The 20,925-nt window shown below is 40.6% G+C and overlaps 2 long non-coding RNA genes across 3 annotated transcripts; both read left to right on the top strand.

Moving 5' to 3' along the window:
- The first annotated feature begins 5,197 nt into the window (after positions 1 to 5,197).
- On the top strand, positions 5,198 to 9,968 carry LOC123573651 (uncharacterized). Of its 2 annotated transcripts, none has more exons than XR_012426295.1 (3): positions 5,198 to 5,335; positions 6,009 to 6,087; positions 9,844 to 9,968. It is a non-coding gene; the product is annotated as an uncharacterized lncRNA (long non-coding RNA). The 2 variants fall into 2 exon arrangements; XR_010581223.2 differs by lacking the exon at positions 9,844 to 9,968 and adding an exon at positions 7,155 to 7,267.
- Positions 9,969 to 13,229: 3,261 nt separating this feature from the next.
- On the top strand, positions 13,230 to 20,341 carry LOC141406898 (uncharacterized). The gene is made up of 3 exons (XR_010581210.2): positions 13,230 to 13,538; positions 18,128 to 18,351; positions 19,211 to 20,341. It is a non-coding gene; the product is annotated as an uncharacterized lncRNA (long non-coding RNA).
- The last annotated feature ends 584 nt before the right edge of the window (positions 20,342 to 20,925 follow it).

The following is a 20,925-nucleotide window of genomic DNA, read 5'->3' as shown; positions in this document are numbered from 1 at the left end:
AAAATTGATCTCATAAATACAAACAAGACAATTGTTTAGAATGACAGTCTGAAATCTTTTTTTAATTTAGGGGTCTTTCTAATTTAACAAATCCATCATTTGGCCACTGATGATGAGAATTTCCAATGGTATACTTATTTCAATAACAACTTAATCCAATAAGTCTTTTTATCGAAAGCCCAAGGGGTAATTTACCAGGTTTAGAAGAAGTTTTTAGTTTTCTGGAGAGGGCATAGAAGAGATGGTTTCAATTATCCCCCAAAATCTACTCCCAGAAATAGGCTAAAATACTAAGACTGTTGTTACCACATGAGGTTAAGGATGGTGTTGTGTGTACAGTGCCACCACTATCCCACGTATCTGTGGGAGGCTGCCAGTCACAGACACATTAATCTGTGACACTGGCTAGGCCCTCCTGGGATTGGACTTTCCCAGGGACAGCAAGGGTTGAGATAACAAAAGTTCCTTGTGAATGGGACCTTCTATTAAGACAAATCCCCCTGAGAGTTTGACATTTTCAAAACAAAAAGTATGTGCTGGCTGGGCACGGTGGCTCATGCCTGTAATCCCAGCACTTTGGGAGGCGGAGGTGGGTGGGTCCCCCAGCACTGCTGGGGGACCTGGTGTACCCTCTGCAGCTGCTGGCCCGGGTGCTAAGCCCCTCACTGCCTGGGGCTGGCAGCACTGGCTGGCCACTCCAAGTGCAGGGCCCACTGAGCCTACGCCCACCCAGAACTCATGCTGGCCCACCAGTGCCGCGCGCAGCCCTGATTCCCGCCCACGCCTCTCCCTCCACACCTCCCCACAAGCAGAAGGAGCTGGCTCCAGCCTTGGCCAGCCCAGAGAGGGGCTCCCACAGTGCTGTGGTGGGCTGAAGGCTCCTCAAGCGCTGCTAGAGTGGACGCTGAGGCCGAGGAGGTGCCAAGAGCAAGGGCTGCTAGCATGTTGTCACCTCTCAGTAGGACAAAAGGTTGCTACAGTCCTATTATTTTATGGTTATTATAAGTGTACTAGAACTCTAAAAAGAACTTGTTTGTATAATGTTATTCTATATAAGGTATGTAGCCCAGGAAGTGACTAACCTGATATGTGTTATGACCTATCTGAGCCTCCCATGACCAGAGTTTTTAAAATAAGATTAAGGACTGAGGACTGGTGGGGGCTCATAAATGATATGAGTAAAGTGTTAGCCAAAACAGAAGAAAAAGTAGTGCCCAAACAAGTCGCCTTAAAATTTGATGCCTGTGCTGTCATTAATAGTAAATAAGTTAGGAATAAGGTGTGGTTCTCTTAATTAGAAAAGAGGCTATATGGCAGAAAATAAGTACATCTGTCATAAATTAGTACTGTGTGGAAATACATGTAAATACTGCTGTTGTGTCATTTAGGCCACTTGGATAAAAAGAAAATTAAAAAGATCCAGTTCACCTTCAGAAACGAAAAAATGGCCCTTCCTGTACTAAGGGACAATGTAACCCCTTAGAGTTAGTAATAACCAATCCCCTTGATCCTCGCTGGAAAAAAGAGGAGCGTGTGACCTTAGGAATCAACAGGGCCAGACTGGATCCTCGAGTAAATATCTTGGTTAGAGGAGAAGTTTACAAACGCTCTCCTGAGCCAGTGTTTCACAATTTTTATGATGAACCAAATGTGCCAGTACCAGAAATTCCAGGAAAAACAAGAAATTTGTTTTTGCAATTAACCGAGCATGTAGCCCAGTCTCTTAATGTCACTTCGTGTTATGTATGTGGAGGAACTGTAATAGGAGATCAATGGCCATGGGAAGCCCAAGAATTAGTACCTACAGACCCAGTTCCTGATGAATTCCCAGCTCAAAAGAATCACTCTGATAATTTATGGGTCCTGAAAGCCTCAATTATTGGACAATATTGCATAGCTAGAGAAGGAAAAGAATTCACTCACCACATAGGACGACTTAGTTGTCTGAGACAGAACCTGTATAATGGTACCACAAAAACAGTCACTTGGTGAAGTTCAAATCACACAGAGAGAAATCCATTTAGTAAATTCCCAAAGTTGCAAACCATATGGACCTACCTGGAGTCCCACCAGAACTGGACAGTCTCCACTGGATTATACTGGATATGTGGGCATAGAGCTTATGCCAAATTACCTGACCAGTGGGCAGGTAGTTGTGTTATTGGCACTATTAAACCATCTTTCTTCCTATTGCCCATAAAAACAGGCGAACTCCTGGGCTTCCCTGTCTATGCTTCCCGTGAAAAGAGAAGCATAGCTATAGGAAATTGAAAAAATGATAAATGGCCCCCTGAGAGAATCATATAATATTATAGGCCTGCTACTTAGGCACAAGATGTCTCATGGGGATACCGGACCCCCATTTACATGATCAACCAAATCATATGGTTACAAGCTGTCTTAAAAATAATCACTAATAAAACCAGCAAAGCCTTGACTATTCTGGCCCAGCAAGAAACTCAGATGAGAAATGCTATCTATCAAAATAGATTAGCTCTCAACTACTTGCTAGCAGCTGAAGGAGAGGTCTGTAGGAAATTTAACCTTACTAATTGCTGCCTACACATAGATAATCAAGGGCAAGTAGTTGAAGACATAGTTAGAGATATGACAAAACTGGCATATGTGCCCGTGCAAGTGTGACATGGATTTGATCCTGGGGCCATGTTTGGAAAATGGTTCCCAGCACTAAGAGGATTTAAAACTCTTATAATAAGAGTTATAATAGTAATAGGAACCTGCTTACTGCTCCCTTGTTTGCTACCTGTACTTCTTCAAATGATAAAAAGCTTCATCGCTACCTTAGTTCACCAAAATGCTTCAGCACAAGTGTACTATATGAATCACTATCTATCTGTCTTGCAAGAAGACATGGGTAGTGAGAATGAAAGTGAGAACTCCCACTATTGAGTGAGTCTCAAAGGGGGAAATAAGGGAGGAGACTACCCCTTATATTGTCTTATGCCCAATTTCTGCCTCCAGAGAAAGAAAAAGTAAAAACTAAAAGGCAGAAATGAAATCCACAAGCAGACAGCCCAGCACCACACCCTGGGCCTGGTGGTTAAAGATTGACCCCTGATCTAATTGGTTATGTTATCTATAGATTACAGACATTGTATAGAAATGCACTGTGAAAACCCCTATCCTGTTTTGTTCCGATCTAATTACCGGTGCATGCAGCCCCCAGTCATGTACCCCCTGCTTGCTCAATTGATCACGACCCTCTCATGGGCACCCCCTTAGAGTTGTGAGCCCTTAAAAGGGACAGGAATTGCTCACTCGGAGAGCTCAGCTCTTGAGACAGGAGTCTTGCTGATGCCCCCGGCTGAATAAACCCCTTTTTTCTTTAACTTGGTGTCTGAGGAGTTTCATCTTTGGCTCATCCTACTACACTCCATCTCAAAAAAAAAAAAAAGTGTGTGCTGATATGTCTCAGGATTCCAAATCTTTTTAGGCTGGCCACTAATTTGAACCAAAAACTATATCCCTCCCTCTGCCATGATGGCAGAGACCAAGAGACAATGCTCCCGCTTGGTCACAAGCCAAGTTCTCAAGGTCATAAGATAAGAATGGAACCTCATCTGGTTTTTATATCAAAGACCCACAGCAGTTTGTCTAAATAAATGCCAGTCTGATCAGAACTGCAAAATTGGTTAATCCACAGGGCTGGCCTGAACAACAGACTTATGAGGGTTTTAGGTTTGTGTTCTGCCCTGTGGTATCCCACTTTATGATAGGCAACACAAAAAGACAAAGAAAAATACCGTTTTGGGGAGAAAAGGGTTCAACATTATGAATATTTATACCAAAATGTACACCAGAGTCACTATACCAAAGACTAGTCACGTAAATCTTTTTCTCCCATTAGTCAAGATTTTAAAGGGGAAACAGAGACAGTGATTCTTACAGTCCATTTGACCAGATTACACACAGAGGCAAGGAGCCTTGCTGGTAGAAATTTCTTATCCTTCTGCTGGTGTGTCTGATCCTGAGTTTTCTTGTCTGTAGCTTCCAGAAGAACAGAGTTTTGGTATCCTGCTCACAGTGCCAAAACTATAGGGGCCAAGGGAAAACTTCCCCTTTGCCCTCTGAAGGGTCGCTGAAAGTCAGCTGACAAGAAGGCAGATGAATAGGAGAAATGGCATACAAATTTATTAACAAGCAGAGGAGAGAACCACAGAGTGATTGCCCCAACCTCCCAACAGGGTTCAGAAGCTTATATACCATACTGAGGTTACAGAAAGAATAGGGGCTTGCAGCCTGACCCAAAACAGGTTATGGGTTGCTATGTTTGGATGTTTGTCCCCCAAACCCTCATGTTGAAATTTGATACCCAACCTTGGGATTAGGGCCTAATGGGAGGTGTTTGCCATGGGGGTACAGATTCCTCATGAACAGCTCATGGTAATAAGTGAATCCTTGCTCTAATAGTTTCCATGAGAGCCGGTTGTTAAAAATAGCCTGGCACCTACCCTCTCTCTTGCTTTCTCTCTTGCCATGTGATCTCTGCACATGCCGGCTCTCCTTTATCTTCCACCATGAATGGAAGCAGCCTGAGGCTTTCACCAGACACCAGACACACTCTCCCAGCCAGCAGAGTTAAGAGCCAGATACACATTTTTTTCTTTATAAATTACTCAGTCTCATGTATTCCTTTATAGTGATACGAACAGATGATGACAATGGTAAATCTGACTATGATGGTAAGACAGGGTATGGGAGGGGAAGAAGAGGAGGACTGACTAGCAAAGGTGGTCTTGCTCTGTAGATGAACCTCACAGGTAGCAGCCCTCAGACAGAATAGATGGTAAATGTTTCTTCCAGACCTTTAAAGGTGTCGGACTCTCAGTTAACCTTTCCTACATCCAGACAAGGGAGGGCCTCAGAGAAAGCCTGCTGCATCAATGCAGACTCTATACAGATGCAAATCTCCCCCACACAAGACAGCTTTGCAGGACTACTTCTCTTTGCAAGTTCTCTGAACAACCATCTCAAAATATGTCAAAGAAGTATGTTTGGGGGGAAAACATTTTTATTCCCTTCAAACAGGCCTATAAAATGGCTTTATTCCTTATGCTCTTTTTAACATAGCATCCGCCTATTTCTATGTGAGCTGACCTACCATAGGCCATTGTATTAGCCTCTTTTCATGCTGCTGATAAAGATACACCTGAGACTGGGAAGAAAAAGAGGTTTAATTGGACTTACAGTTCCACATGGCTGGGGAGGCCTCAGAATCATCGCGGGAGGCAAAAGGCACTTCTTACATTGAGGCAGCAAGAGAAAAATGAGAAAGAAGCAAAAGCGGAAACCACTGATGCACCCATCAGATCTCGTAAGACTTATTCACTACTTTGAGAATAGGACAGAAAAGACCGGCCCCCATAATTCAATTACCTCCCCCTGGGTCCCACCCACAACATGTGGGAATTCTGAGAGATACAATTCAAGTGGAGATTTGGGTGGAGACACAGCCAAAACATATCAGCCATCATCGCAGGTTCAACGAAAAGCTAGTTTAGGAAAATGCTCAAATTGAGATATCTGAAATATCCCCTTTCCTACCACATGTCCAGCGCATTCTCTCACCGGAGGGTACGACTTAGGTGGCAGGGGCTGCCCCAGCCTCACCTCCACTAGTCTTCCTATATGCAGACAAGAAGACAGAAGAAGGGAAAGGGAACTGAGAATGCAGGCAAGAGATAAGATTGTTTGTCAAGAAAAACCCCAATACTGATCATATCTATGGAGCCACAAGTGGAAGCCAAAAATGGTCTTCCCAGTGTGTTACTCTCTGGGAGGTGTTCTTATCTTCCAGCATCTACTCCCTTCTAGTTATCTGATTGCGTTGTAACAAATCTTTATGACAAAAGTGGAATGCTCTTTCTCCCTCCCTTTCCCCACCTCCCCTTTGGTATGTGATGGTAGACAGTATAGTGACTTCGAGTGTTTAACTGTGCATGCTTTTTCTCCATTGTCTAAACATCCCCCGGGAACCTTGACATCAGTTTCACCTCTCCTCTGGGGCTGAGAGATGGAAAGAAGGGTCAGGAACTTGAACAGAAATCCAGCCCTCAGTACATTTCAGTAAGTAATTGCTTTCTTTTTTCCTTTCAGAGTAAAAAAACCTGTTTCAAACTCTCTTCAGGGTAACCTATGAATTAAATATCCTACTCATTGCAGACATGCTTCATATTTCACCATGATGGGCAGTCTTAAAGTCTCTACTTAACTATTGATAGCCACTGAGATCCCAGTAATCCCTGAGACACTCATGGCAGAATGGTTCTAATTGTTAGACAGCTTTTTCCTAGATTGAGCTGAAATCTGTCACCATGGAATATATCTTTCCCTTCCCCACTAGGCCTAGTTTTTCTCTGTGTTAGTCATTCTGCCAGGCATTATGGAAGATATCAAATAGCGAAGGGCATGATCCCTTCATGGAGCTTTAGGCAGGTAAGATATACTGCATGGAAAATAATTTATACATAACATAATAATCCTATGAAGTAAGCATTATGCTTTCTTAAAACAAATGAGGAAAACAGATTCAAAAATGTTCATTGCTGCATGTGTTACAGTGAAAAGATTGTTTAACCTGGCGTGGTGGCTCATGCCTGTAATCCCAGCACTTTGGGAGACCAAGGCGGGTGGATCACCTGAGGTCAGAAGTTCAAGACCAGCATGGTCAACATGGTGAAACCCCGTATCTACTAAATATACAAAAAAATTAGCCAGGCGTGGTGGCAGGTGCCTATAATCCCAGCTACTTGGGGGGCTGAGGCAGGTGAATCGCTTGAACCCAGGAGGCAGAGGTTGCAGTGAGCCAAGATTGCACCACTGCCCTCCAGCCTGGACAACAAGAGCGAAACTTCGTCTCAAAAAAAAAAAAAAAAGTTTAAAAGGCAGAATTACTGGAGTGCTAAATGGGTTGTATAAAGGATGTATGATTTGAGTGGCTTTCTAAAAATATTGAATCATATGGCTAGTTTACTTCCCCTGACCAAGTAGATGTCAAGGGGCACAGCTGAGAGTTATCTTCAAGGAGGATAATGTGTGCACAGGGTGACACCGTCAAGACACTAAGGCGTCATCTAGATCTGATGATAAATTAATTAGTTTGTGGTATTATTTATCTGATGATTAATTTATAGCAGGAAGGACTTCAGATAGGCAAAAGGAAGAACTATGAACCTAGCTGGTTGCTAAAAAACTGAAAGGTACTACCAATGGAAATGGCGACATCTCCATCCTTGGAGATCATCAGAGGTGACCAGACAACTACAGATTCTAAATGATTTCAACATTCAGCTGCCCGAAGGCAGAGGCCTGGATGGAATTTTTCTTTCAAGTACCTTTCAGATCTGAGAATCTGATCCTAATTCGGAGGTAGAGGAAAACAGGTAAATATTTCTCTCCCTAATGTGATAGCAAGTAAAAATGAAAAATAAAGGGCCTAAAGCTGAGTGTGGTGTCATGCACCTGTAGTCCCACCTACTTGGGAAGCTGAGAGAAGAGGAGTGCTTGAGCCCAGAAGTTTGTCGCTAGCCTGGGCACATAGCAAGACCCTGTCTTTATAAACAAAACAAAATAAAATAAAAATTTAAAAAATAATAGAAGACCTAATTATCCTTCTTGAAAATAAAAATAAAAGACACACCGCCATCAACCCTGCCCTGCAATCCTCAACTCTTTTTTCAGAATTTTTCTGTCCTTCCTTTTCAAACGTATATAAATCTTCCCTATGACTAAATAAGTTTCTCAATTCAGGAATGTTTCCTCAAGGGCCTGGGAGTCATCTTTTTGAAATGCAACCATCACAGAAGATAGTGTCCCTATCTCCCAGTTCCTGTGGGAGGGTTACAGCCTAACTTCAGTGGGCGCCTTGCCCCAATTTGCAAAACTACCTTCTGTCATAAAGATATGGAAGGTTTGTTATTCCTCCAAATAAAGCTAACACAGGTGGTCTCCCCAATTACCAAGATAAAGTTAGGACAAACTCTGTGTGACAAAAGGTGTTGTCTCTTTCTTAAGGACTAGTGATTGTTTATCTTGGGAGCATGAATGTACTGGGTTGTATCTGCTTGGCTGTTTAAGGGGGGAGTTTCCTTTCTGCCTTTGCAATCTCTTAGCAATTGCATGTGATGCACATCACATTCTGGTTTAATGGTTATTCACTAATACAAAGAAATGGTTATTCAATAATAAAAATAAAAATGTTGTATGGCCAGGTGCAGTGGTTCATGCCTATAATTCCAACACTTTGGGAGGCTGAGGCAGGAGGAGTATTTGAGTCCAGGAGTTTGAGATCAGCCAGGGCAACATAGCAAGACCCTGTCTCTATTTTTTTATATAAAAATTATTTAGGCTGGGCACAGTGGCTCACGCCTGTAATCCCAGCACTTTGGGAGGCCAAGGCAGGCGGATCACCTGAGGTTGGGAGTTTGAGACCAGCCTGACCAACATGGAGAAATCCCATCCCTACTAAAAATACAAAATTAGCTGGGAATGGTGGTGCCTGCCTGTAATCTCAGCTACTCAGGAGGCTGAGGCAGGAGAATCTCTTGAACCCGGGTAAAGGTTGTAGTAAGCCAAGATCATACCATTGCATTCCAGCCTGGGCAACAAGAGAGAAACTATCTCAAAAAAAAAAAAAATATTTAAAAAATTAAATTAAAAAAAGTGTTTTGTTTCTCTACTACATTTGTGGAGGGAATTTCTGGGTTGGGACAAGATCTTGGTTTTTTAATTTTCTCAATAATTTTTGTGAATGAAGGTAAGATGGCTGGCAGTTTCTGAATGAAGTAGACAACTGAAGGTCTGTGTCCACACACAGTCAGGTAAAAGACCCTGATTTTTAAAAAGTCTCCTTCTCCCTCTCTACTTGTTTGGAATAGTAATTGGATGATAACAAATTCAAGCTTTTGCTATTGACTAAACATGTGAAGTACAGGCTCTAAAATCTCATCAAGATCACCATTAGGTTCATGGTAGAAAAATATGGGATGCCAGGAATGTTGCCTGTTGGACTCTCTTGAATGGCTTACGTCTCTCTCTCACATTTGAAATGGATATACACATCAGATCCTAGTCCTGCAGTGGCCTAGGGATGGCTCCCTTTGATTTGGATAAATTACTGCATTTGCGGAAGTTCTCGGAAGGTCCTTATGTCAAGCAAATGAGTTACTGGTACTTGTGGGATGAATATTATTCTAAGAGGAAACTTAAAAGTGATTTAGATAACCAGAGAGAAAGACTGAAACAAAAAAATAGAACAGGAAATACAAGAATTAAGAGCACTTTCTCTTTCACAGAAACCTCCTCCATTGATTATTCTTGTTCCCTCCGTTCCTGCTGCCTCACTTTATCCCTCCTTGTCTCAGATTGACTCCTGGAAAGGGATTCGTGATGAGCTTTTAGACAAGTGGTTTCCCTCCTTAGCGGGTTCCATGAGAAGAGAAAAAAGGATGCCACTTTTCCAGCTGCAAATGAGTTACCGCCCTGTTTGAGGACGTAGAATTGACTGCCCCCTGGCCTATCCCCAAGTCCACTTCTTGCCTTAGACCAGATTTCACCTCCAGGGACCCCTTCTCATCCACACACCATTTAGCTAGAAAGGTGAAAAAGATAAAATTAAATAATCAAGATCCTGGAATAATTGAGAACTCAGATAAAAGACTATGTCCCTGTATGAAGGCAGCAGGATGGAGAATTACTTGGAAAAAGACAAACAAAAAGGTATTAGGTTCATAAATATACCAGTATGGAAAAACAAACCAAGATGCCATATAATCCTACCTTTTTCCTATCTTAATGCAAAGAAAACCAACCCTTTTTACTCAGATCACCAGCAAATCTGATGCCACTGAGAAGCCCCCTGGGTCCCTTGGATGCAAAGGAAACATTTAGCACCTATGTGCTCTTCTCTCCTGCCGATATCATCCATCTAAAGGACTTTTCCTGTACCCCGGGAAGATACACAAAAGTTTGCAGAAATGCTCCACAGCTTGTTTTTAGTTTACAGCCCTGCACATAGGGATGTGCACTGACTTGAGTCTTGTGGGGAATCCTGCAACCAGCCCATTTTGCTTGTTTGAGGACCTGGAGATGATCCACCACCTAAGGTGGCACTGTGACCAGAGGAAATTGATTACCACTCCCTACAACTACAGAACTGAGCATGTTAGAGATCCATCCAGAGAGGCTGCTAGCAGCAGTACTTGAAGCCTTTCCACTAATGGTAAGTTGGGAGAAGTTGCAATGGTGTACCTGGAATAAGAATGAGTCCTCCATTGATTTCCAGCAGCAGTTTGTGGAGGCTTTCTCAGAATTTACTAGCATGGACCCAGGAGCAGATAAAATCACTTCCTAATCTTGGCAAACTTTGTCTCTGCTCTCTTGCTGACTAGCCAAGCCCAAATTAAGGAAAAGGTGTTAGGATAGCAAGGACAGACTATTGTTCAAATCCTAGCAGCAGCCACTACTCAGTTTAGGGATAAGACAAAGAAGAACAACAGAGATTAAAGACTGCTGTTGGCTGCTCAGTGAGACTTATTTACTAAGGAGGATAATCCCTATACCGGGCAAAGTATAAAGATAGCAAAGGAAGAGGAGAAAACTGAATGTTGTTATTGCAAAATACCAGGGCACTGGAAGGACTATAGAAAGAGACTCGGGAGGATACCAAAATTGCAGAGACAGGAGAGTCAGGAAAGTCGAGAAAGGTGAAACCCTCAGCTAGGAAATAGTTGGCAAATGGCTCAAAATTGACAGATTGGGGGAATCTCAGAGGTGGGAAGTGGTAAACCATCTATGTCAAGGACTTTTACTGAACCCCATCCATCCTTGGATTTTCTGGTAGATATTGGTGCTACTTATTCTGCAGTTTCCTCAGAAAATTCCTGCTTTCCATCTGGTAACTGATCAGTACAAGATGTTGGTATTTTGCATCAGCCTCCATTTATTCCTTTTTCTCTTGGATTCCCAAACAGACAGGTGCTCTTACTAAGGTACCTTCATTCTGACTTTCTCCTGTATCTCCTATAAACCTACTGGGGAGAGACCTACTCTGCAAATTAAAGGCTACTACATTTTGTACTCCAGATGGCCTATTTGTGAAGCTCCTTGAACAAAAGAGCACCTGAAATGGTTACTATGTGCCTTATAGAAGAAAAGGGACCAGGCATGGTGACTCACACCTATAATCCCAGCATTTTGAGGGGCTGAGGCAGGAGGATCAGGAGGATCACTGGAGCCTAGAAGTTCGAGACTAGGCTGGGCAACATAGAGGGACCCTGTCTCTATTTAAAAAGAAGGGAAGCAAGATATTATCTTATGTATGTATGTATGTATGTATGTATGTATGATTTTTTGAGACAGAGTCTTGCTCTGTTGCCCAGACTGGAGTGCAGTGGCGTGATCTCAGCTCACTACAACCTCCGCCTCCCGGGTTCAAGCGATACTTGTGCCTTAACCTCCTGAGTAGCCTGGACTACAGGTACTTGCCACTATGCCTGGCTAATTTTTGTATTTTTAGTAGAGACAGGATTTCACCATATTGGCCAGACTGGTCTCAAACTCCTGACCTCAGGTGATCTGCCTGCCTTGGCTTCCCAAAGTGCTAGGATTACAGGCGTGAGCCACTGAGCCCGGCCAGCAAGGGAATAACTTAAAAAGGACATTCACCCTGTTATATACCACACTTCTAGTAAAGAAGGAAGGTAAGTTTCATAGAGATATACAGGTTTGCATGAGATCTTGGAGACATAAATGAACTTACTGTTCCATTAACTCCTGTGGCCCCTAACCCTGTAACTATTCCAACTTTGGTACTGTCATCTACAAATTTTTTTTCTGTGATTAGTCTGTATTTTGCTTTTTCTTCTGTTCCTCTACTGGGCAAGTCTAAATGTTTTTTGCTTTTACTTACGAAAAGGCCCAATATCTGTGGCAAATAATTCCTACAAATAATGCCCCCCTACTATTTTCTCTAGTTATTTTTTTAGGAAAACTTAGAGAAATTTGTTCCACCAGAGGAATCTACAATTAATCAATGTGTAGATGATTGACTGGTAGCCTCAGAAACTAAGCAGCAACACAAAATAAATTAAAGCATCTACTGTCTGCTGAAGACTGTAAAGTGTTACGGTCTAGGAGTCAGTCGACTTTGCATATCAAGCAACTTTCTATAGAAAAACAATTGAGACAATTTTAGGGATTAGTAGGGCATTGAAAACAATGAATCCTAACTTCTGCTGAGTGTGCAAAACCTTCCATGAGCAATTGCGTGATAACTCTCCCTGGTCTTTAGAATCTGAGGAGGCTTTTGAACAACTGAAATTAGCTATAACTTTTCCCCTAGTCTTGAGGAATCTCAATTTTGAAAACCTTTCCACTTGTTTTGTTATGAAAATAAAGGTGCTGCTAATGAAATATTAGCTAAAAAGTTGGGATTAAACTATAGGCCAATAGTTTATCAGTTCTAGAAACCACTGCACTGAGAATGCCTGGGTGTCCGCAAGAGGAAGAGGTAGCTAGCATTCTTACTGAAAAAGCCCAAAGTCTTATCTTGGGTCACATGACTTATTTGCATGTCCCACATGCTGTGACAGCAATCTTACAAGTCCGTAAAGCCTAGCATTTGTCAGTGTGCCATTGAACTAACTGTGAACAAGCATTATTATGTAGTCCTAACATTGTACTTGGAAGGTGCAGTCTCCTAAACCCTACTACCCTCTTATGAGATTCTGATTAAATAGATGATCACGACTGAACACTGGTAATGGAAGATATTAAGCCCTGGCCTGATTTATTAGACTTCCAGTTTCACAATGCAGATTTGAGTCATGGTCCTGGGCTAAGAAAGGATGACTGAAGACTTTCTATAGTGTGGTGACTTCTCATGAAATTTTGGAAGCTTATGTTTTGTCTGGAATTAAATCAGCACAAGCAACCGAGTTATCAGCAGTTACTAGAGCTCCAATTCTTAGTTATGAACTAGTAAATTATGTTTTACCTAAAGCTGCCTTTTTACAGATTTTGCATTCAGCCTAAAGGCTTTTCTGTACATAGTGAACTGTAACGTAACTGGATGTGTAAACAGACTATAACCTACTCTTGGGACAAGAAGCCGAGTCTCAGCCCATCACAGCAGCCATACTTCAGCCACTCACAGGTGACCAACTATTCAAACCATGTTCAAATAAAGCAAATGCCAAACTAACCAGTTTGGCTGCTTCTGCACCTCACTTCCATTTTGTGTACATCACTTTCCTTTTTCTGTCCATAAATCTTCTCCAGCCACACGGCAGCACCAGCGTCTCTCTGAACATATTCTGGTTCTGGGGACTCCCTGATTCACAAACTGTCCTTTGCTCAATTAAGCTCTGTTCATTTGTCCAAAGGTTTTCTTTTAAAGGTGTCAGAAGTAGCATCTGAAATAGAGCTTCCAGTGACCCCCAGGAGCATCAAGTAACCAAGCAAGGTACCTGCTGGCCCCATTGTGTTCATTGTTTTCTCACAGCAACTGGGAATCATGGGTAAGCTCTCTTGGATTCTATAGCTACATGGATTTGTGTTTTGAGCTACCTGAGCTTGTTAGAGCACATTTTTATCCGAACTGTGTTCTGGAGTTTACAATGAAAACTGACTGGGTCTAGGATCAGATTGGATCTGATAATTAACTGCTTGCATCCAGTTAGTTGGTTTTTTTTGTTTGTTTGTTTTGTTTTTTTTTTTGAGGCAGAGTCTCGCTCTGTCGCCCAGGCTGGAGTGCAGTGGCCGGATCTCGGCTCACTGCAAGCTCCGCCTCCCGGATTTACGCCATTCTCCTGCCTCAGCCTCCTGAGTAGCTGGGCCTACAGGCGCCCGCCACCTCGCCCGGCTAGTTTTTTGTATTTTTTTTTTTAGTAGAGACGAGGTTTCACTGTGTTAGCCAGGATGGTCTTGATCTCCTGACCTCGTGATCCGCCCGTCTCGGCCTCCCAAAGTGCTGGGATTACAGGCTTGAGCCACCGCGCCCGGCCTCATCCAGTTAGTTGTTTGGCTGTCTGACTGTGCAAGACAGGAACTAACAGTGCATTGCAATTCTGCAGGGCGTCAAATGTTCGGCTTTCAGAAATTTGTCAGATTTTTTGTGTCCTATCCCCTTAATTGTTGTTGTTGTTGTTGTTTATCTGGCACTGTTAGGTAGGAGAAAATTCATTGGCTAAGTTGATCAACGGGATCTAAATGGTCAAGGTAAAAATGGGATTCTTAATTTCTGAAGAACTGAATACTCCCCCTTCTGGCTATGCCTACATTTACATGTATAAGTATTAGGCCCTAGAAACAGCAAATGCTTACAAAAATGGTGAAATGTTACTAAAGATATTTTAAAATTACAGTGGAATGTTCCAAATGAAAAACATTGTGCTTTAAAAAGTGCATTTAAAAATGAAAGCTCCCAAATTAGGCTAACCCAGGGATGCCTATTTATGTGCAGAAGCTTCTAAAAAGGTTTCAACATTTTTATTACCTCTTTTAAAAGACTCTTTATAAAAGGCAAATAAAAACCTTAGGCAACTAATTGATAAGAAAAATTAAATCTGCTACCCTTTTGGCTTAATAACTATTCCACCGCCAAAAGTAAAAAGAAAGCTATCCTGGATAAAGGGTTTATAAAATACAGGGCCTCAGGTAAAGTAGGTTTGCTTCTTTTTCAGAGCTATTCGTGCTGAGTCCAGACATACAGAATGCTTTCTTTGCCCTATTTCTCAATGTACTCCACCCTGAACTTGGTAATTTTAGCGAAGAAACAGTAGCTAAGTTAAAAAAAAAAAAAACCTGCCTATTGAACTAAATCATTCTCAAAAATACACCTTTCTGACATTTAGCTGGCTGCTTTGAAATGCTTTTGTAAATAAAATTTACATCTATAAAGGAAATCTTCATTTGTAAGGGTGTCTGCCTCTGTGCACTTGGAAAAGAGGGAGGACTGAGTCACTAGAAACTCCTATCATTGGTTTAAATTTATAGAACAAATCTTACCTTTGTTTAAGGTGTTTTTCTTCCCATCTTGTCTTAACTAGGCCTTTACCTACATCCTGATTCTTGGTTTGGGCAAATTATGGTACAATATTTAGGTCAGAAGTCTCAGTTCTCTGATTTTTGAGATAGAAATTTCCTACCTTATTTTACTTAAGAGTCATCCCATTAGAAATGCAAATCTAGGGTTGCCTAGCTAACAATTGCTTAGAACGATGGAACAGATAATTGGAAGATTGATTGTCACAACGGGGAAAATAGAAAAACTGTTTGAGAGCTGGCAAATGAGAATCTTTATGAAAGCTATAAAATTTGCTTCTGTCATGTGTGTCTGTATGTCTATATGTGTTATGTGTATGTAATAATATTTGATTTAGAAAACTAATTTTAAAAGTATTGGTAAAATAAAATAGAATTGGCTTCAGAATTGTCAGTTAAATATAATACAGACATTTTTGCCTGGATCTACTGGTCAGACAGATTTATGTTGTCTCCGTGACATGTTTTAAAGTTATGAAACGATATCTTTGACATTTGCCTAATTTGTCTGTTAGCTAAAGCTGTAAGGCACAGATGCTGGGCTACATTGAAGCCTTGCACATGTCTTACTGTGAGCTTGTTTTTTTATTTTGAGCCTCTGGATTCTGGGATCTGGACAGGTTGTTACAATAGGTAGCTAGTAAGATATGAGCAGAGAGGGAGAGCCCTCCCTCCCCCAACCTGAATGTCAGGTGATTATCAAGTGATGGTCAGGTGGTTGTTAACTGTCTCTCTAAAACACTAATTGGTTGCAGCCAGTGCCAAGGAAAGGAAGTTCATAGATAGAAAAACCTGAAACTGGTGATCAGCAGCTTCCCGATAAGATCTCAGGAGTTGGGCGTGCATTAAGAGGCAAAATGGCAGAATTTAACTGGTGTATGACTTTCTAGGGACGTTTGATAAGGGAAGAGTGCCTCAGGTGAGCATGCATACATCTCCAGTAAACACACTGCACATGCTCCTCTCCCGAGTGCTAGCAGGCCACTGCTCATGCGGACAGCCAACCCAAAGGAAGAATAACAGAAGAAGGGATGCAAGACCCCAGAAGTATGCCAACATATAAAACCCCAAGTCAAAGGTCGAATCATGCACCTGATCTCTCAAGTCATCTGCTTGGCCCTTTTCCAAATATAGAGGGTCAAGTATTTCCAAATGTATTTTATTTCCTTTTGTTCCTGCTATAAAGTTTTTTAACAAACTTCACTCCTGCTTTAAAACTTGCCTCTCTCTCCTTCTGCCTTATGCCCTTGAGTCAAATTCTTTCTTCTGAGGAGGCAAGAATTGAGGCTGATGCAGACCCACATGGATTCACTGCTGGTAACAAGGTGACCATGGTGAGGCCTGGGAATATGTCCTCAGTGCCTGGACCACTCTCTGCAAAGCAAAGCCAACCTCCAATGGCACATTCTCCCTGAACCAGTGTTGCCAGCTGGCCATGCCAGGAGGGGTTTGATCCTCCAGGTATCATCTTCACAGTTGTCCTCTGTCCTGACCTCTATACCTGGTATGTAAATTCAAGACCCAGATGAGCCCTTCACTACAGAACTGCCTTGGGTGCCATATGGGTACTTAGGGCCCAGGATGATTAGGGAAGATATTCGGGAGGGTACCTATGTCATAGTTTGAAAATTCTTTTCAGTAATTTAAAATCTTTAATCTGTTAAATTAACCAATAGATAGTCATAACATGTTTGAGTTATTTCTAAGTAAGTTAAAATATTGAAACATTAATTATTTAACCTAAGTTTAAGTTTATATATCTTGGCATCTTACTTTTACATAGTATAGAGAAGCTAAATATAATTAGATCTGTTAATAAATAAGAAAAACTGAAGAAACATCTTTCTTAAAACATTAGGAAATGATTTTCATCTACAAATACTGATATAAAACAGTTTAAAATTACTTCCTAGGTTTTTGCTAAAAATTAGGGTTATTAAGAGTTAAAATTAAGGTTAATATATGTAAATAAAACTACCAGATATAAAAGAAACAATTTTATATACAGAATGTATTTTTTTTAAAAATGGAAGATATATTTTTGGTGAGGAAAGTTGTAAAGGCATGAAGATGTGTGTATGTTGAAAAAAAAATTTTGTCTAGTTTAGAAGCTATTTCAAGTTTATTTCAAATTGAAGAAATAAAATATATAGATAAAATTACATGGGTATAAAAATTTGGGGAAAGATAAAATAGAAAAATTTTGTGAGAGGCTAAAAAAGTTTTATGAAAATCTTATCTTGTGTGTTCAAAAGCTGCCCGAGATTGGATGAATTTGTTTGTAAGGTTTTAGTCAAATTAACTTTCGTGTTGATAATACACTAATACAATAGTAAAATTTGGTTTCTCTTAAAGAAGAATTTTATGTAGTATGAATCAGAGTCAGTAAAATATTTTTGTTCACCTTTAGAGGAAACTGCAAAAAAGAAAAGGGGAAGAGAAGAGAGAAATATTCTGTCTTAGGCTGTCTTTATTAGGCCTTTGCATTATTTGGAAAACTGAGCCTCTTCACTATCAAAGAGTAAAGGTTTTTGCTTTCAGAATCTTTTAATTATCACTTTGACTAAATGAATGACTATTATTTTACGGTGACATGTGATACTACTTTGATTAAGTGTTTTAAACTTTTGGTGTATTTGACAGGCTTTCCAAATTCAAATTTCAGATTCAAAATTAAGTCACTTTGGCTTCACACTAACTTTGGGATATTACAGTGCATCCCTGCAGCATCCAAAACGGGGATAATGAACAGGCTTATCTGATATGTTAAATTACATGAGAGACATTGTGAAACAAGAAACGATGTTTAACCTTCTTCAAGTTATATTTTTATGGATATGTTTTTAATATATGTTTCAAAATTATAAGAGATTCCTAAAATTCTGATATGCCTTGTTATGTTATTGGTTATAATTATGGTTATTATGCAACAGAAATAACAAAATTTATTTGTCAATTTTGTCTTTAACCATGACTATTTTAAGTTGTTTCCACAGTTAACTGCTTAATTCTGATGCATTTTCTTTTTTCTTTCTTCCTTTTTTTTTTTTTTTCTTTTTTTCAGAGACGAGTTCTCACTAGGTTGCCCAGGCTGCTCTTGAACTCCTGGGTTCAAGAGATCCACCCACCTCAGCCTCCCAAAGTCCTGGGATTAGAGGTGTGAGCCACTGTGCCCGGCCCTGATGCATTTTCTGAAAGCTCTTCAGAAGCAAATAAATTGCTAAAGTATTGTGTCTCCTAAAAGGTTCATGGAAAGGATAGAAAGGACCCTGATATCATTTACACTGGGTAAGAATTCCCAGAATTCTAATGAAGAGACTGACTGGTTTATAAAACTGTTAATCCAAGCAAGACAAGAATTAATTGAATACCAAGGAAATACTTTGCCAGATTTTCATGCTATATAAGCCGGTAATGAAATTGTTAAGATCTGCAGTTTCAGTAAACTCCACGGTCCAAGCCAAATTACCTCTGATAACTCATCTAATAAACAGTGCTATGCATCTGTATTGGAGAAACAAAACTGGTGTTTAAGAGAATATAAATTAGTTGTTAATTGTGGACTCATGGAGAACCTGGATAACCACATGGTCCCTCCTGCGTCCATAAAGCCTCCACTATTAAAAGCTCTGCAATTTATATATATGGAAGACAATAGAAACTTCAGGTTTTTGCTACCTGATGTGCCATTTGGACGTTTATAGAGGGATTTTATTTCTCTGCCATTTTCAGTGCATGTTTTCTAGATGTTTAGAAGCTTTTTCATGCAAGAAGGCTGATGGCATAACAGTGGCTAAGAGGTTATTAGGAAATGTGTTTCCCCATGGGGCATTCTGGAGAAATCTTCAATGATAGAGGTATTTGTTTCACTGGACAAGTTGTAAAACAGTTAAATAAAGTTTATAGATACAACAGCATTAGACAAAGCTAACTGAATCGACTGGATTGCCTTAGTCAATGGTATTGCAGATTGATTACAATTAGATCCACTTTCAATGGAAAATATAAGTTGACCCCTTATGAAATAGTCACTAGAAGGTTTGTGCCCCTAATAATAGGGCCTCGTGTATCCTCTGCTTCTAAACTCTGAAATGACTATATGCTGCAAATCTTTAATGCTTTATGCCAAAGTGCATGTTTTTTCCAGATAAAGGAAGCTTTTCATGATGGACTAACTGAAGACAATGAAACTCTTTATGATCTAGAACCTGGAGACTGAGGCTTCTAAAAACATCAGAAAAAGACTGCCCTGCTACCTACACTGCAGCAATAGAATCTTTGGTCCATGGAGTCACTCATGCTAAATGTGACATAATCAAACTGAAACTGTATGGAAGCAGATAGATCCCAAAACAGACTACGGTTGTTTGTTTGTTTGTTTGTTTGTTTGTTTTCTCTCTCTCTCTCCTGAAAACAGGAGACTCCAGCAGGAGAAAGCCCCTTCTGGCCCAGTGCGGCGGCTCACACCTGTAATCCCAGCACTTTTTGCTTGAGCCCAGGAGTTTCAGACCAGCATAAGCAACAGGGCAAAACCCCATCTCTACTAAAAGTACAAAAATTAGCTGGGCGTGGTTAATCCCAGCTGCTTGGGAAGCTCAGATGGGAGAATCTCTTGAACCCAGGAGGTGGAGGTTGCAGCGAGTCGAGATTACATCACTGCACTCCAGCCTGGGTGACAGAGTGAAACTCCTTATCAAAAAGAAAGAGAGAGAGAGAGCCCTTTCTGGTGTAACCCTTACAGAAAAGTAACCTGAAGTCCTTGTTCCCACCTTACAAAATCCACCGTTCTGCTATTTCCCAGTGGGATTTGAGTCCAAATAAGAACATTTATGATAGGAACAGAGTGACATAAACAGCCTAAAGAGACGATTTGTTAGATTAAGTTTGACCTAAAGCTACCTCCTTACATATTTAAATTTGGTCTAAAAGTTTCTTCATACATAGTGAACTGTAATCTAACTGGATGTGTAAACAGACTATAACCTACTCTTGTAACAAACAGCTGAATCTTAGCCAATTATAGCAGCCGAGTTTCAGTCAATCACAGGCAGTCAACTGTTCACACCATGTTCAAATAAGGCAAACACCGAGCTGTAACTAACCTGGCTATTTCTGTACCTCACTTCTGTTTTCTGTTCACTTTCCTTTTTCTGTTTAGAAATCCTCTCTGACCACATGGCAGTGCCAGAGTCGCTCTGTACCTATCGTGGTTCTGGGGGCTGTCTGACTCCTAAATCATCCTTTGCTCAATTAAACTCTGTTAATTAATTAATCAATTTAATTTGCCTAAAGTTTTTATTTTAACCAGACTTAAAGTGTATATATATATATATATGTGTGTGTGTGTGTGTGTATGTGTATAGTCACACTGATAGTAACTATGTGTTTGGTGTCTGTCATGCAACAGAGCAAAAAATTTTTTAAAGAGAGGGAATAGAACTAAAAAACCTCCTATCCAATTGGTAACTGATTTATTCGGAGTTTTACAGCTGCCAGCTCAGATATCGGTAGTTCATTTTGCTAGCAGAGCTTCAAAGCTGCTGTTAAAACACAGCAATCTCTAAACTTAAAAAGCTTCACTTTTAACACAGTGAGAAACGTTTGTTCATTTTTAAAAGGATCCTTTGTAAATGAAAGTAGACAAAAGGATTATAAAAGGGGCTAAATGAAATTTGACCGACTATGGAAACTACCTAGCAAACTAATTCCTATGCCACAGTACCCATTTGCTTGGTTAGTATTGTTGTGTCATCAACAAAATCACCTGAATAAAAGAGGGAGTTTAAAGACACTAAACTCTTTCTACACCTACCCAAAAGGGAAAAGTATTCAACGGATGAAAAAGAGATGTGCTATTTGTCA

This window comes from Macaca fascicularis, chromosome 1 (assembly GCF_037993035.2).
Source record: "Macaca fascicularis isolate 582-1 chromosome 1, T2T-MFA8v1.1".
Classification (NCBI taxonomy): Eukaryota; Metazoa; Chordata; class Mammalia; order Primates; family Cercopithecidae; genus Macaca; species Macaca fascicularis.
Note: the sequence above shows the minus strand (reverse complement) of the source record. Positions and strands in the feature narration are given on the sequence as shown.